Below are 15072 nucleotides of genomic sequence, written 5' to 3' on the forward strand. Positions count from 1 at the left end.
CAGCTGTAATGAGACAACTGACAGCAAGCCATTGTTAGGGTTTTGCATTTATGGAACGTCAGCAGCATGCTCAGTGCCATGAAAATGAGGAAGGAGTGGAACGCTGGGAGAACTTGATGAGTTTATGTTGTCAAGTTTACAGCGACAGCTAGAGCATCCGGCCATTAGGATAGCCTAATGAAAGGGACGGGACACATGTGCTGAACTCAGGGTGTCTCTCTCTATCCCTCCTCCCACTTTCTGCATTTATCTGGGATGTCTCAGCCAAAGCCCAGCCATTCTCCAAGTTGGCTTCACGATGGGCTCACCCAGAGAGCTTTAATAAATACTGCTGTTGACTTCTTACCTTGGAGATATTACGGCCATCAACTAAGATTGTGCTGTGGGCATCAGGATTTTTGGAAACTCCCTGTGTCCAGGAGTTGTGAATCACTGTATTGGTCTTGCTGTTGTTTTTGGTTTTTGATCAACAGTGCTGATTCCAATCATTACATTGGAAACAATCTTGGTCTGAATTCTCATACTTTTATTTCTCTTTCTCTCTCTTTAACTTTTGCACTCATGGCTAGTGGACTACCACTTGAACCACTTCTAGCTTAAAATTTTTTCTTTTTAGTGATTAATTGGAGATTAGAATCTCATGGATTTTCCTGCCAGGCTAGCTTTGAACCATAATCGTCAGATTTCCACCTCCTGAGTAGCTAGGATTGCAGACATGAGCCACTGGTACCTGCCTTATTTCTTTTTTTTCTCATTTTTCATTGATACACAAAAGGAAAATCAATTTTACTAACTCAACTCTTCTTCTAGCATAGGCATTAATAAAAGAGCTATTTTGCTTTTCTTTAAAGTGTTATGTGTAGTTTAATAAGGGTCTTCTGGACACACTGCTTTAACATTTTCTTAATATCCTATGAATCTAAAAGTAGAGATTTTAAACAAATTTCTTGGCACCAAGTGTGTCCTTGTGAATCACACTTCAGCCCTTAGTGTGTTTTCTTGGGACAGGTACCTAAGAAATGAGATCTGTTAAGGTTTTTATTTCATATTTCCCAGACAGCTTTAGGTACTTGTTCTGGGTCAGAAAGACATTCTCTTTGCCCAGTCCCTTTATCCAGGGATCCCTTTATAGAGGGATTGAGTCTCTGTTCCAGCGACTACCTCACTCCCATGTCTTTGGGAAGCCCTCAGGTTGGTATGAGCTCTTCCTCAGAAGTGTTAATTCCTAAATGAATGAGGTGCTTTATAGGGATGATAGTGACATGACAGCAGGCTTATCCCAGAGAGAACATCAGAGAGAAACAGAGAGAAAGAGACAGAGACAGAGGGAGGAAGAGAGACATAGGGATAGGAAAAGACAAGACAAGAAGAAAAGAATCTTTATAGCTAATCTTGGAAATAATATACTACTGTTTTTTGCTACATTTCATTGGTCACACAGATCAACTGGTACAGTATGGCATGGGATTTCATACTGTCAATATGAGGAGGTGAGATTAATAGGGGGTACCACTACCTCTGGTCAACTAAAAGGGACAGCTGAGTCAATATTTTCACAGTAGAGAATTTGTTGGAGGTGGCTTGCTAGGAGCTAGAAAACCCATCCCCTCTGATGAGCATATACAAAATGGTTAGTTTGAAGAGCAGATTTTTTTCCTCTTTGATTAATGAACGATATTAAATGTTTATCATCTGTTCAGCTTTGATTTGTTTAAAATATAAATATATTGTGCCTTAAGACTAATTTTCACCCACATCTTAGATTCTGAAACTTTCTAATCATCCTACCATATTGTTTTCAATTTGAATCTGCCATCTGGAGTGGAATTAGATCATACCTTGCCAAAGATAATGATAGGAAAGGAAACTGGATGGTTCTCTAAGGGATTGTGTAGATACCATAAAGGTAGATTGAGTTCCCAGTGATACCTTCAGTAAGAGAACATGGATGAGACTCTGACTTATACCACACAGACCCTTATTCTGTTACTGTTGATATTATCTGCAACTGGAATGTCCCTTAAAGGCTATGTGTTAAAGACTTGGTTACCCATCTGACACTTGGAAGCCGGCAGAAACTTGTAAGATGTGGGGCTTACTGGTGGCTTTATATCACCAAAGATTCCCTCTGGAAAGGGATTGTGACCACAGGCTCTTCTTTTTAACCTTTCCCTTGATAGTCACAAGTCTTGTTCTGCCACATGCTTCCACCATGGCATGCTTACTGTTCACCACAAGCCTAAGACAAACAGGACTACCTAGTCATCACAAAATAGGATCCAAAAAGAATCCTTTGCTTCTTATTAGTTGCTTCTGTCTCTGTCCCTGTCTCTGTCTCTTGTCTGTCTGTCTGTCTGTCTGTCTGTCTGTCTGTCTGTCTGTCTGTCTGTCTGTCTCTCTCTCTCTCTCTCTCTCTCTCTCTCTCTCTCTATCTCTCTCTCTCTCTCTCTCTCTCTCTCTCTCTCTCTCACACACACACACACACACACACACACATTTACAGTAATGGAAAGCCAATAGAGTTACTTTGGTGGTGGTGGTGGTGGTGCTGGTCATCTTGGGGCTTAAACTCAGGCCCTGGACACTGTCCCTGAGTATTTTTTTGCACAAGGCTAGTGCTCGACCACTTTGAGACACATTTCCACTTCTGGTTTTCTGGTGGTTAATTGAGGGTAGGAGTCTCATAGACTTTCCTGCGCAGGCTGGCTTTGAATGATGATCCTTAGATCTCAGCCTCCTGAGTAGCTAGGATTACAAGTGTGAACCACCAAGTGCCTGACTCATTTTTATTTTTTTCATTCTTTCCAAAACAGCTTTATAAAGGCATGATGGATAAGTAGTGAGTTGCACATGGCTAAATGTACAAATTGATTCATTTTACATAAGTGTGTGTCCATGCAATGATCATTACAATTGAGATGATGAATATATCCTTTTCTCTTGCAAGTTTCCTGGTGGTCTTCTATAACCCTTCTCTTTCATGTCTCCTATGTAACCACTGATATCCTTTTCTGTCACTATGGATAGTTGGTATTTTCACAATCTCGGCACTATTGACATTCTGTTCCAGCTGATTCTTTGTCATAGAGGATGGTCATGTGCACTGCACAGGGCTTTGCAGAATCTCTGGTCTCTACTCAGCAGATGAAGGTATCAACCGTGACCTGGTTGTAGCAACTCAAAACTTTTCCAGACCTTACAGATGTTCCCTGGAGGGGAGGAGGGGGACAACACTGGCCCTCTTGTGCCAGTTTCTGGAGGCTTTTGTCTTGTTGTTTTTTATTTAGGGTTTTGCTTTGCAACCAGTCTGGCCTTGAACTTGGGATCTTTCAGCCTTAGTTCTATGCTGGGATTATAACCATGAGCCACCATATCCAGCCTGTACTAGAGTTTTATATGAATGGGGTTGTAGGGTGTCTGTACTTTGCATTCATGGTTTCATTCACTTGTCTACTTACTGGGAATTTATCACACAGGAAATCTTTTTTGAAGGCTACTTGATCCAACATATTTTCTCTCAGTAAATGTTTTGTTGTCAAAGTAGGTGGAATATAAAATATTGGGCAATGCAGGTGGAATATAGATTATTGGTCAAGATAAGTCTTGGGTTCTGACTCTAACATTTCTACTTACTTCTTGCTGTATGTTAATGATATGAACATATCTGTCTTGCTCACTTTGTAGGATTACTCCAGGGATCGAGTCTGTGCTATACAAAATTCGAGCATTCACATTAATTTTGCAGAGTCTGTGAATGTATAAAGTATTTGTTTATCAAATCACCTAAACTATGCCATATAAATTAAATTTTAAAACAGAGTGCTTATTTTTCTAGTCTAGTAAACAAAAATTTATTTTCTCAAAGCCCACAAGACATGGTGGCTACCTGAAACAAAAGAAACATAGCGATAGTAATGAGATGCTGAGGTGACACAGAAACAAGGCAGTATGGGTACTTAGACATTCTGGAATGGGTAAGATATGGGTAGATCCTGAAGGAAAGGTATTTTAGTGGACTGCCATCAGAGAATTAAATCCCACTGTCATGACAATCATGGTTACATTGGTGAACTAAACATATCTTAGTATTTTGATAGCATGAAATAACAGAAAATGAACAATACATAGAAACTCATCACAAAGAATAAATTTCGTATTACTAATCCGTTCAGGTTTTAGTTTACAAATAGTGGGAAACTTAGGATAGTGTTTTTAAAGCAAGAAATACCAACTGGTTAATGTTTTGGAAAGATTGCTTTGATGCCAGAGCATAGAATTGATTTAAATGCCTGTTCTGATTACTGAAGTCTAGGGATTTTTATTTCATCAATATTTTATTGTTTCATTGTCATAAATTAACATCGATTCATGCAATTATGTTTCATTACTTCATGGCAAGAAGTGACTTCTTACGAGACAGAAGTAATTTCTAAACATAATTTCAGCGAGATGGACAGGTAACTGTAGGTGTTTGCTGTCTTTTTTATTTTTAGTTTTAATGGGTCTTTAATTCAGTAATAACAGTTTGGACTGACTCTTTTCATTTGGAAACACAGGCAGTCCCTTGCGGCTGAAGGACTTTGTGGGAGGGGTGACCACGATGAACAAAATAGCTCCGCATAGAGCGAGCCTGGGGAGCTGTCTCCTCCAGAGAGAGGTGAGAGGCAAGTTGAGCCTCAGCCTATTCTGTTCTGAAGAAGGTAGCAGGCATCGCAAGCCACAAGACCTCATGCCATGTTTTTAAAAAGATAAGGATCTCAAGGAACAGAGATCCTTAGTATTTCCCCCTCCAGGACAAGCCATTGAGAATACATTAATACCTTCTGATTCTAGACAAATATTGCCACTCTTCACAGATACTAGGTCTCTTCCCAGGCAATCCTGAGTCTTCTTGTAAGTGTATGTGCCCAGTGCCCTTCACATACTTTTGTGTAGTTCTCATGTGGTTTGCTGACTTTTGAGTATACAATTACCCTTTCTTCCCCTGTTGAAGGTCATGAGATTTCATTTTCATTACACAGCTCTTTTGTTGTTGTTGTTGTTGGTCATGGGGCCTGAACTCTGGGCCTGGGTGCTGTCCCTCAGCTCTTCAGCTCAAGGCTAGCACTCTACCACTTGAGCCATAGCACCATTTCCACCTTTTTCTGCTTATGTGGTGCTGAGGAATTGAACCTAGGGCCTCATGCATGCAAGGCAAGCTCTCTACCGCTGAGCCACCTTCCCAGCCCCTCATTACACACCTCTGATTGTCATTTCCCACCCTGTTGACTGAAAGGCAAGTCTTGAAGGGTTTCATTTATACTCATGTGTGAGCTCCAGCTTCTCTGATGGTAAGAAGCAGGAGTGTTGTGATTTCTTCTTTTCCTGCTCCTTCCTACTTACAAGGTAGTTATGATAAATAGCAGGCTTGCTTTTATATTTTGAACTTAAATTGATTCTTCTAGAAGCATACTGATGTAGCCTATAGTGTGTGTGTGTGTGTGTGTGTGTGTGTGTGTGTGTGTGTGTGTGTGTGTATGTGTGTGTTCCTTTACTCTCCCATGAAATGGAGAAGTGGGTACTGGAAAACTCAAATAAGACCAAGGGAGGAATGTTAAGACAGCATAAAAATTTGGGGAAAGTCTGGGGATGTAGCAATGATGCTTACTCTGGCTGGAATTCTAAGCTTGCTGGGAGATGTTCCTGGAAAGTTAGTTTTTACTCTAGTTGTCTTTAGAAGAAATACTTAGAGCCAGGTTACAGCATTTCTTTAACCTGATGAGCATAGTACCAAAAACTCTGGAATGAGTAGATACAACAGAGGCCATGAGGATAAAATTTTGAAAAAATTGGCAAACTCATGTTGACTGGTAGAATCCTCTCTGGGGAGAAGGATGGACAGTATTCACATACTCTATACTCCCATGCCAACTTGAAGCCAGAGGCCACCTACTGGAGTAGCAGTTTTATATCTATGAATTTCCAAATGTATGCTATTAAAGGACTCTTCAAGCCTCTAGCCATGACTAATTTTATCAGTAATTATGTCACTATTTTATTGAAATACATGTACAGGTCATGAAATTAATAGAAGTAAGTGGTAGTCTACAAAAAATGGTACTCCCAAAATGGGAACCAGAAGGTATGATGAACTGGCAAGTGTAGACTGTTTTATGTGGTTATTAGGGATAAACGCACACTAGAAAGAGGACAGCACTCAAGATAGGTGAGACATATACTATGAACAATTTAAGCTGGTTCTTCACAGATTTTTACCTTTGGGCCTGTTTGAATGGGGCCTGTTTGATCCTATGGAAGGTTAGATTCCTTTGAGATATGATATTTTAGAATTCAAGAAGTATGGTAACCTTGATGTTAACATTGTGAACTATGCTCTTCATATAACATTTGTTTTCTTTGATTAGTGATAACCGAGGACATTTCCAGTTTTTTTTTTTTTTTGTTCTTTATTCTGAGATGTTTTTTTTTCTCTCCTGTGACAATTATCCCCTTCTTTTTGAGGGGAAGATCTAGACACTAATTTATGTTTTCTGGTGTTTGTTGGTGCATTCCATTATTTATCCAGACAATATTGTTGAGTTTTCCATTTACAAAAGACGCTGTGCTAAATACCAAAAGATGGAAATGAAACACTTATTTTCCTTGTCTTTGTGAAAATGACATGCTTCTGTTTTGTTGAAACATTCTTTGTTCTTAAAATTGTTCATCCCTTGTCTGTATAATTTGTGGAGGGGAAGAGAAAAAAACAAATGGTTTAAGTAGGGATACAGGTGGACCCATTGCAACAATGAGATGTACAAGTCCTTATGTCGAAAATGAACTTTACAACTTTGGTGGGGGGGGGGGGAGGATTAAGTGGGAGGATGGGCGGGGAGGATGGGAAGGGATTGGAAGGGGAAACAAAGGAAGAGGCTACAATGCTTGATAAGAAATGTACTCATTCCCACCAACAATGAAGTAAGGTTCCTTTCTGTCCACATCCCCTCCAGCATCTGTTGTTATTAGAGTTCTTGATTTTTGCTGTTCTAACTGGAGTGAGGTGATATCTCAATGTTGTTTTGATTTGCATTTCTTTTATGGCTAGGGATGTTGAACATTTCTTCATGTGTCTATTGGCCATCCTTCTTTCTTCTTCAGAGAAGGTTCTCTTTAAGTCTTTCGCCCACTTATTTATTGGGCAGTTGTTTCTTTGAGGATTTGTTGTTGGGTGGTTTAATTTTTTGAGTTCCAAGTATATTTTAGATATGAGACCCTTGTCGGTTGTATGGCTAGTAAAGATCTTCTCCCAATCGGTGGGCTTTCTATTGATCTTGCTAGCTATGTCATTTGCCCTGCAGAAGCTCTGCAACCTTGTTCAACCACTTTGGAAAGCAGTATGGAGGTTCCTCAAAAGACTTCACATAGATCTCCCCTATGATCCAGCAATCCCACTTTTGGGCATTTACCCAAATGTTTACAAACAAGACCACACTAAAGCTACCAGCACAACTATGTTTATTGCAGCATTATTTACCATAGCTAAGATATGGAACCAATCCAGATGCCCCTCAGTAGATGAATGGATCAAGAAAATGTGGTATATATACACAATGGAATTCTATGCCTCCATCAGAAAGAACGACATTTCCCCATTTGTTAGGAAATGGAAAGGTTTGGAAAAAATTATATTAAGTGAAGTAAGCCAGGCCCAAAGAAGCATAGGTCCCATGGTTTCCCTTATTTGCAATATCTAGTATAGGTATGAGTCAAGCGGAAAAGGCCAGATAATGTGATGTTAGGAAAATGAACCCTTAAATATGTATTTTAATGTTTTCGTTTCTTTTATGCATGTGTTTCTAATGCATTTATAAGATTATTTCTTTGTTGCTTTGTATGTCCCTCCCCCACAGTGTAACCCCCGCTTTCACTATATTTGATGTCAGTATAACATGTGGAGGAGATGGGGACAAACAAGTCGTTTAAGGATTCAGGTGGACCTGTTGCAACAATGAGAAGTACAAAATGTCATGTCAAAACCAGCTTTACAATTTCGGTGTGGGGGGGGAGGGGGGTATAATTGGGTGGGGGGAGGGAGGTAAAATTGGGTGGGGGGAGGGGGGAGGCGGGGAAGGGAAGTGAAGGGTAAACAAAGGAGGAGGCTGCAATGCTTGGTAAGAAATGTATGCATTATCCTGCCCATGTAATTGTAGCCCCTCTGTACAGTATGTTCTCAAATAAAATAAAATACAATTAAAAAAAAAAAATAAAAAAAAAAAAAGAAATGTACTCATTATCTTGCTCATGTAATTGTAACCTCTCCGTACAGTATTTTCACAATAAAAAAAAATTGTTCATCCTTATGTTTCTGATGTAGGATAAACTTAAAAAAAAAAGTGTCCTAAGACTTGATAAGAAGACCTTTGAGAGATATCACCTAGTCTTAATTTTAAACACTTCTTGACCTTGGCTGATTTGCTATCTTATCTATGACGAAGGCTTGTGGGCCTTTCTTTTCTTATTATCTGTAATTAAGTTCTCTGTGCCTTTGATGTTCTATAGCTAGGAAAAGTAGCTGAACCTACTTATAACATTTTTTACATATAATAGAAATGTTATAAATTGCTTGACACAGGGCTTGACAAGCAATACTTTCTCAGAAATAACAAAGTAGTACTGTGATGTCTTTGATGAAACTTCTCTGTGATTATTTCTAGTTGAACACTTATTGCAGTAAGCTTTAGTAACTATAATTATTTTCTTGCAAGTCTGTCTCCTTTATGGAACTATGAGGCCTGACCATCTCCTAATCTTTACTCTGTCAATCTCATAGTTCTAATGTTGTTCATGTCAAGGAAAATGTTGAAAATCTTAGTGTGTAAGTGACATGACAAGGGAACAAAAAAGACTGGTCTGGCAGGAGGTGACCAACCTGTGGGCTCTATTGACTGCAAATATTGTCCAGCTTCCCTGAGGGCCAAGAATATTAATCTCCCTCAACACCAGGAACAGCAGTGCATGCTTCAGAAGCTCTGGCTTTCACCCAGTACCTGGCAAGCCAGGAGAAGGAGGCAGTAGTTCAGTAACTGTTGTGTTGATTTTGTTTTTAAAAGAAGGCGTTGAAGATATTTCCAATTCTCAGCTCCCTTTAAATTCCTTTTCTATTGAAAGACCCTAGTCCCCTAGGATTCTTTGGTCAACGGGAGGGTGCCCCAGTAACTCAGACTCCAGGCAGGGAGATGCAACAAGCAAGAGGAGTTTATTTGGCATTTGTGCAAACGGACTCTCCACCTGGGGAAGGGAGAGAGCCCAGAGCAGAGCAGCGGTTACAAGCCTTTTTAAAGGCCAAAACCACAAGATTAACGCATACACAAAGAGTCCCGTGATTGGTCCATTTAAAGGTCACCATATACACCAACAATCACTTTGCCACGCGGGAAATTTTGTAACACTCTTTGTAAAATGACTGGCGCGGGGGGGGGGGGGGGGGGGGGGGCTCAAGGGGGGGTGGTTACTTTGGACAATAAGGGATAGGGGAGTTCACATAGTTACAGACTTGTGATTGGTTGACATTTGGCCTAGTTTGCTGGTCCTGCCAGGTGGTCGTTATCTCAAGGTCCTGTCTGGGGAATTTCTAAATGGGAACTGAGGAACACATACTGTCTGTTCTTTATCTACGACCATTGACCTTGTCCTGGGGCCGACATCTGGGCTCTGAGACTTTACCCAATTCCTTATTTCCAGGGAGGGGGTTGGTGTTAGTGCAAGCAAGCAAGTTTACAAAAGCAAAACCAGCAGTTAGCAATGGTAAAATATAACTCTAATTTTTAATCTTTCACTGTCTTCCTGATTTTTGAGTGTAAATCCTGTATCTTGAAATCTTTGAGATTTTTTTTTTAATCCCCAAGAATCTATTTCAGTTTCTAAGAGGGATCTGTGGGTCCGTTTTAAAGCTGAGCTTAAGCTTCATCTGTTAACTGCTTCAGATGCTTTGGTGTTTACAAGGTGGTTAAAGCCTCAATTTGCTATGTAATTAATAACTATTTGAATGAACATACCAATTTTATAATGGAGCACCAGGAGCAAAAATAAGAACAATGTAAATTTTAACTACTTTATCTTAAATTTTATAAGAATAGAGGATACATGCTTATTTCCTCACTTCTCTGTGATACATATCCCAGAAATGTTTGCTTCTACCATTAATTTTTGTCATGGAGCTGGAATGAGTTTATTGGCTGGGATAAAAGGCATTGACTTTCTATTGGGTGGAGCCAATATAGTGAAAATTCTTATGCATAGAGAATCCTGTCTCTTCCTGTGAAGGATGACAGGCATGGATCCTCAGAAAGTGTGTATGCATTTAGACCCAATCTTTCCCTTTGGTTGACTGTTCCAACAATGGGGGAGAATAGAAGTAGAGTACTATAACCATTCCATTTGCCTCTTAAAGTAAGCCACTTCCTCTTATTTGGCTTTATCAGAAATCAATATGACATTATGGCTTCTATCTCTCAGATCCTGTATCTGATCTCAGTTGATTCTAAATTCAGCTAGAAAAAAAAATGTGTTGCCATTCATCAAATCCTTTAAAATGCCAACAGCTGTCAATTGCTATTTGTTAGGATTCATCTTGGTTTTAAAAACTTTTGAAGTAGAATGGATAAATATGATGGGCTGGGAATGTGGCTTAGTGGTAGAGCTCTTGCCTAGCATGCATGAAACCCTGGGTTGGATTCCTCAATGCCATATAACCAGAAAAGGCCAGAAGTGGCAGTGTGACTCAAGTGGTAGCCTTGAACACAGAGAGGCTCAGGGGCAGTGCCCAAACCCCAAATCTAAACCCCAGGACTGACAAAAAAAAAAAAAGGAATGGATAAATATGAGTTGGGCAACAGTGGCTCATGCCTGTAATCCTAACTATGTTGGAGGGTGAGATAAAGAGGATCATGGTTGAAGGCGAAGCTGGACATATACATGAAACACTTTCTCCACCAATAGCTAGGCACAGTTACAAGCACTTGTCATCCTAATTACAAGAGGATCATGGTTCTAGGCCATTCTGAGTAAAAGAAAAAAAATCCATGAGAGACTCTATCTCAATAAAGATGGGCTGAGGGCATATGTCTTATTCTTCTAGCTATTTGGGAAGCAAAAAATAGAATATGGTCCAGGTATGCCAGGAAGTAGGACCTTATCTCAAAAATAGCCAGAGTGACAAAGAGCTACAAAGATAGCAGCAGAGTGCCCACCTAACAAGCAGGAAACCCTGAGTTCAAGACACCAGTACCACTGAATTCCACCCAGATATAGTCAAGAGATTTAAAACCATATGTTTACATAAAAACTTGTACATAGAAGTTTATATAGTATTATTCACAACTACTTAAATGGTGGAAATAATCAAAATGTCCATAGGCAAGATGATTTATCTAGGGACTTAGGATATCATTGAATCATAAGAAGGAATGATGTAATGAAATAAGGAAAACTGATTCTACTGTTATGGGGAAAAGACTCCACCACTCAGAGACAGCCTCATGTAAAAAGATGACCTTATTGGGGAAGTGGATAGTTGATAGGCCAGGTATGCAGCACAGACTCGGAGCTGAAACTGTGACCCCGAACGGCCCATAAGCTAGGGTTTTTAAAGGCTAAATTCATGTGGTCAAACCTGGCCACACGCAGGTAGCCAACAGGATTGTAACACACACATAAAGATTGCATATTTATGTCAGTGGCCAATGGAGTTACAGTCCATCTCACAGTATCTGTTTGAACTAACCTATCATTCTGGTTTGAACTGGTGTGTGAATTTGGGGTTCTTACACAAAGCAGGCGGATATTCTTACTCTTGGGGGCAGGGATAAGGCTGCTCCTTCCTGGAAGGGCAAAGGTGGCTGGGCTGTTTTACTATTGTTTATCAAACAGGGCTGCAGATCCTGTCTGGGCTATTGATAACCAAACAGGGCTGCAGATCCCACAACCTTATCACAGAAATCAGCAGGCCTTTCCACATTTCCTGGGGTCTCAACAAACAGCGTATTTCCTGACGTTGGGGGCTTGTGAGAAACCAATATTTTGATTCTCAGGGGTGGGGGGGGGAACTCCTGGTATATTAAAAATGGAGCTAGTTTTGGGTCCCCTTAACACTAGGAGACCCTTCCCCCAAACTACTTAACATGCCTAGTCCTCACAGCCATCCTGGTGCCTTGCTAGGTGGTAGCGGCTTTTCACCCAGCTCCAAAAAGGCTAGATGTGAGATAGGCCATTCTTTGAATTGCAGATGTCATGCTGTTTAGCTCCTGGAAAGCTTGCTCTTGATTCTTTTCCTAGTTGGTTTGATTTGCTCAACCCTGACTGTTTCCCTATATTGAAAGTTTAGCTGGCCCTTAAGTATTTCCTTAAATGGAAAGCTTTGTTAACCCCTTTGGATTCCCCTATGTGGTTTGCTTCTGTTAGGCTTGGGTCTCCGGGTCTCCACCCCAAACATGTGGTTTTTGTCTTTTTTTTGGGGGGGGGGGCGGGGTCTGGTCATGGGCCTGAACTCTGGGCCTGGGCGCTGTCTCTGAGCTCTTCAGCTCAAGGAGAGTGCTCTACCACTTGAGCCACAGCGCCACTTCCGGCTTTTTTTTTCTGCTTATGTGGTGCTGAGGAATTGAACCCAGGGCCTCATGCATGCAAGACAAGCACTCTACCACTGAGCCACCTTCCCAGCCCTGGTTTTTGTCTTTAAAAGCTTTATGCTAACAGCATTCTAGGTGCAGATCTTTGAGACAGGAATCTACTGTAGTCACTGACTTTCTCATAAGGACTCCCAATTTGACCTCATAATGTGGCTTCTTGTGAACCTTGAAGACATACTAAGTTAAACTAGTCACAGTGCAGGGAATGTGGCTCAAGTGGTAGAGCACCTGGCTATTTAGCAAGTACAAGGCTCTAAGGTCAAACCCCAGTGTTCCCCAAAAGGGAGAAACTGGTCTCCAAAGAACACATATTGTGTAATTTCATCAGTATCAAGTGCTAAGAATAGACCAGTGTGTTGAAACAGGAAGTTGAGTGGTTACTGGGGCTGGTATGAAGAAGGAAAGCTAAGACGTATAGGTTTTTGTTTGGGGATACTGAAAATATTCTATAATGACATCATGGTGATGAATGAATTGAAGGGAATATGGAGGTGAACAGAAAAGGAATAGGCCGCATCATCAACGGGCGAGAACTGTTTTTTGAGGAACAAGGAGGGGCACAGACCTTCCCTTGGGTTTGGAGGTTGTACGAGTTGCAGCAGGAGCTGGGTTTTTATGTGAGGTCTGAGCAAGGAGGCAGGGGTTAATGAAAAAGCCATTAGGTCAAGGGTGCTGAGGGGGCTTTTCAGTTGGGCCCACAATGGGATGTTTACAGCTGGGCTTAGGTGGATTGCCCTGCCTGCACTTCAAACGAGTTTGCACAGACCTGGGTTTGCCTGGAGTCTGTATGCACTTGGGACAATAGGGTGGGTGTCCTTCATGAATAATTTCTAAAATGTATTTTAAAATAACAGTATTATGTATTTTAGATGTATCACAGAATTTCCTGTGATTGCAAAGGGCCTGGTTCTTGGCTTCTCCATATCCTACAAAGGACTGTAATCAGGGGATGGAGGAGTATCTGGAGCAGATCCATCAGAACACGAGGGAAAGGGGTGTACTGGGCTGTTTTCCTTGGTGAAATTGGAATACTGGCATGGAGGTAGAACAGCTGCAGCTCAGACAGTGGCTCTAAGCTTCTCTCCTCATCTGACCCCATGGTTTTAAAATATTAAAATGGGACAGAGAAGCCTGTCCAAGATATGATGAACGTTTTCCAGAGTTAACTCAATGGACCTCAGTAGCTGATGATTTTGCTTTGTGATTAGGTCTGCTTTGCATTTCTTTGTGGAAGTCAATAGGCCTTTTAACATTTTATACCTGTAAGAGTTTTGCCTTCTTTCCTAGCTGAGACTTTTGGGATTATTTTTATTCACTGCCAAGCTCTTGAAAAGTGGTAACTATTCTTCCTTTTATGAATATTTAGAAATTGGTTTGGCTGTTGGTTTCGATAAGTTCTTTTTAAAAAATCAGGCTAATGATATTTCTTCTATTTCTTGATGAATAAATTTTCCTTACAAATCAGAAATGGCTGTGGAGTTTAACCTAATTTGTGGGATCATCCATCATAATGGCTATTGATGTATTTATTTATATTTCTCTTTTATTCTATTCATGTAGTGAATAGTATTAATGCATTCCTAGTCTGTTTTTAATCATTCATTTGGCAATTACTTTGTACATATTTATTTAGTGTCTTACGTGGCAGATGCTGTTCTGAGCACTAGTGATACAGTAATAAGCAAAACAGACATTTTTCTTTAAAATACTTAAATGCAAATTGCTAACACTTAATTTCATTGCATTTAAACAATGTATCTCAAGAAATATTTAATTGTATGCACAAAGAAATATAATAGAGAGTAATTATTACAACACTGGTTATGAATGTTGTCTGTTGATGAGGAAATGATGAAATATGTTGCTTTTTTTTTCTTTGCTTTTCAGAGGTGCTGGGGTTTGAACTATAACCTTTTTGCTTGCTAGACAGAGACTCTACAACTTCAGCTATGCCTCCAACCAGCCCTCCCCCATTTTGCTGTGGTTATTTTTTGAGATAGGGCCTTCTTTTTGCTCAAGCAGGTTTGGACCACAATTTCTCTATAATTCTCCTCACTGTAGGTGGGATGAAGGTGCATACTACCATGCCCAACTTCTTTTCTGTTGAGGTGGAGTCTCACAAATTTTTTTGCTCAGCTTGGCTTAGAATGATAATCCTTGTGATCTCAACCTCCTGAGTACTGGGATGACAGCTGTGAGCCACCAGTACTTGGTTAAAGTATGTTTAATTACTCCACAGTATGGACTAATACTTAGTAATTAGAACCAGATTGCCTGTGTGTATGAATATGAAAAGACATATAGAGTATCAAATTGCAGGATTTATGTATATATAGTACTATTGCATTTATGAGAAAAGAAATCTTTATGTGTTTGAACTTTCTAGGAGCATAATTAAAAAAAATCCTAG

Source organism: Dipodomys merriami, unplaced genomic scaffold (assembly GCF_024711535.1).
Source record: "Dipodomys merriami isolate MVZ:Mamm:240054 unplaced genomic scaffold, mDipMer1.0.p SCAF_1, whole genome shotgun sequence".
NCBI classification, from domain to species: Eukaryota; Metazoa; Chordata; class Mammalia; order Rodentia; family Heteromyidae; genus Dipodomys; species Dipodomys merriami.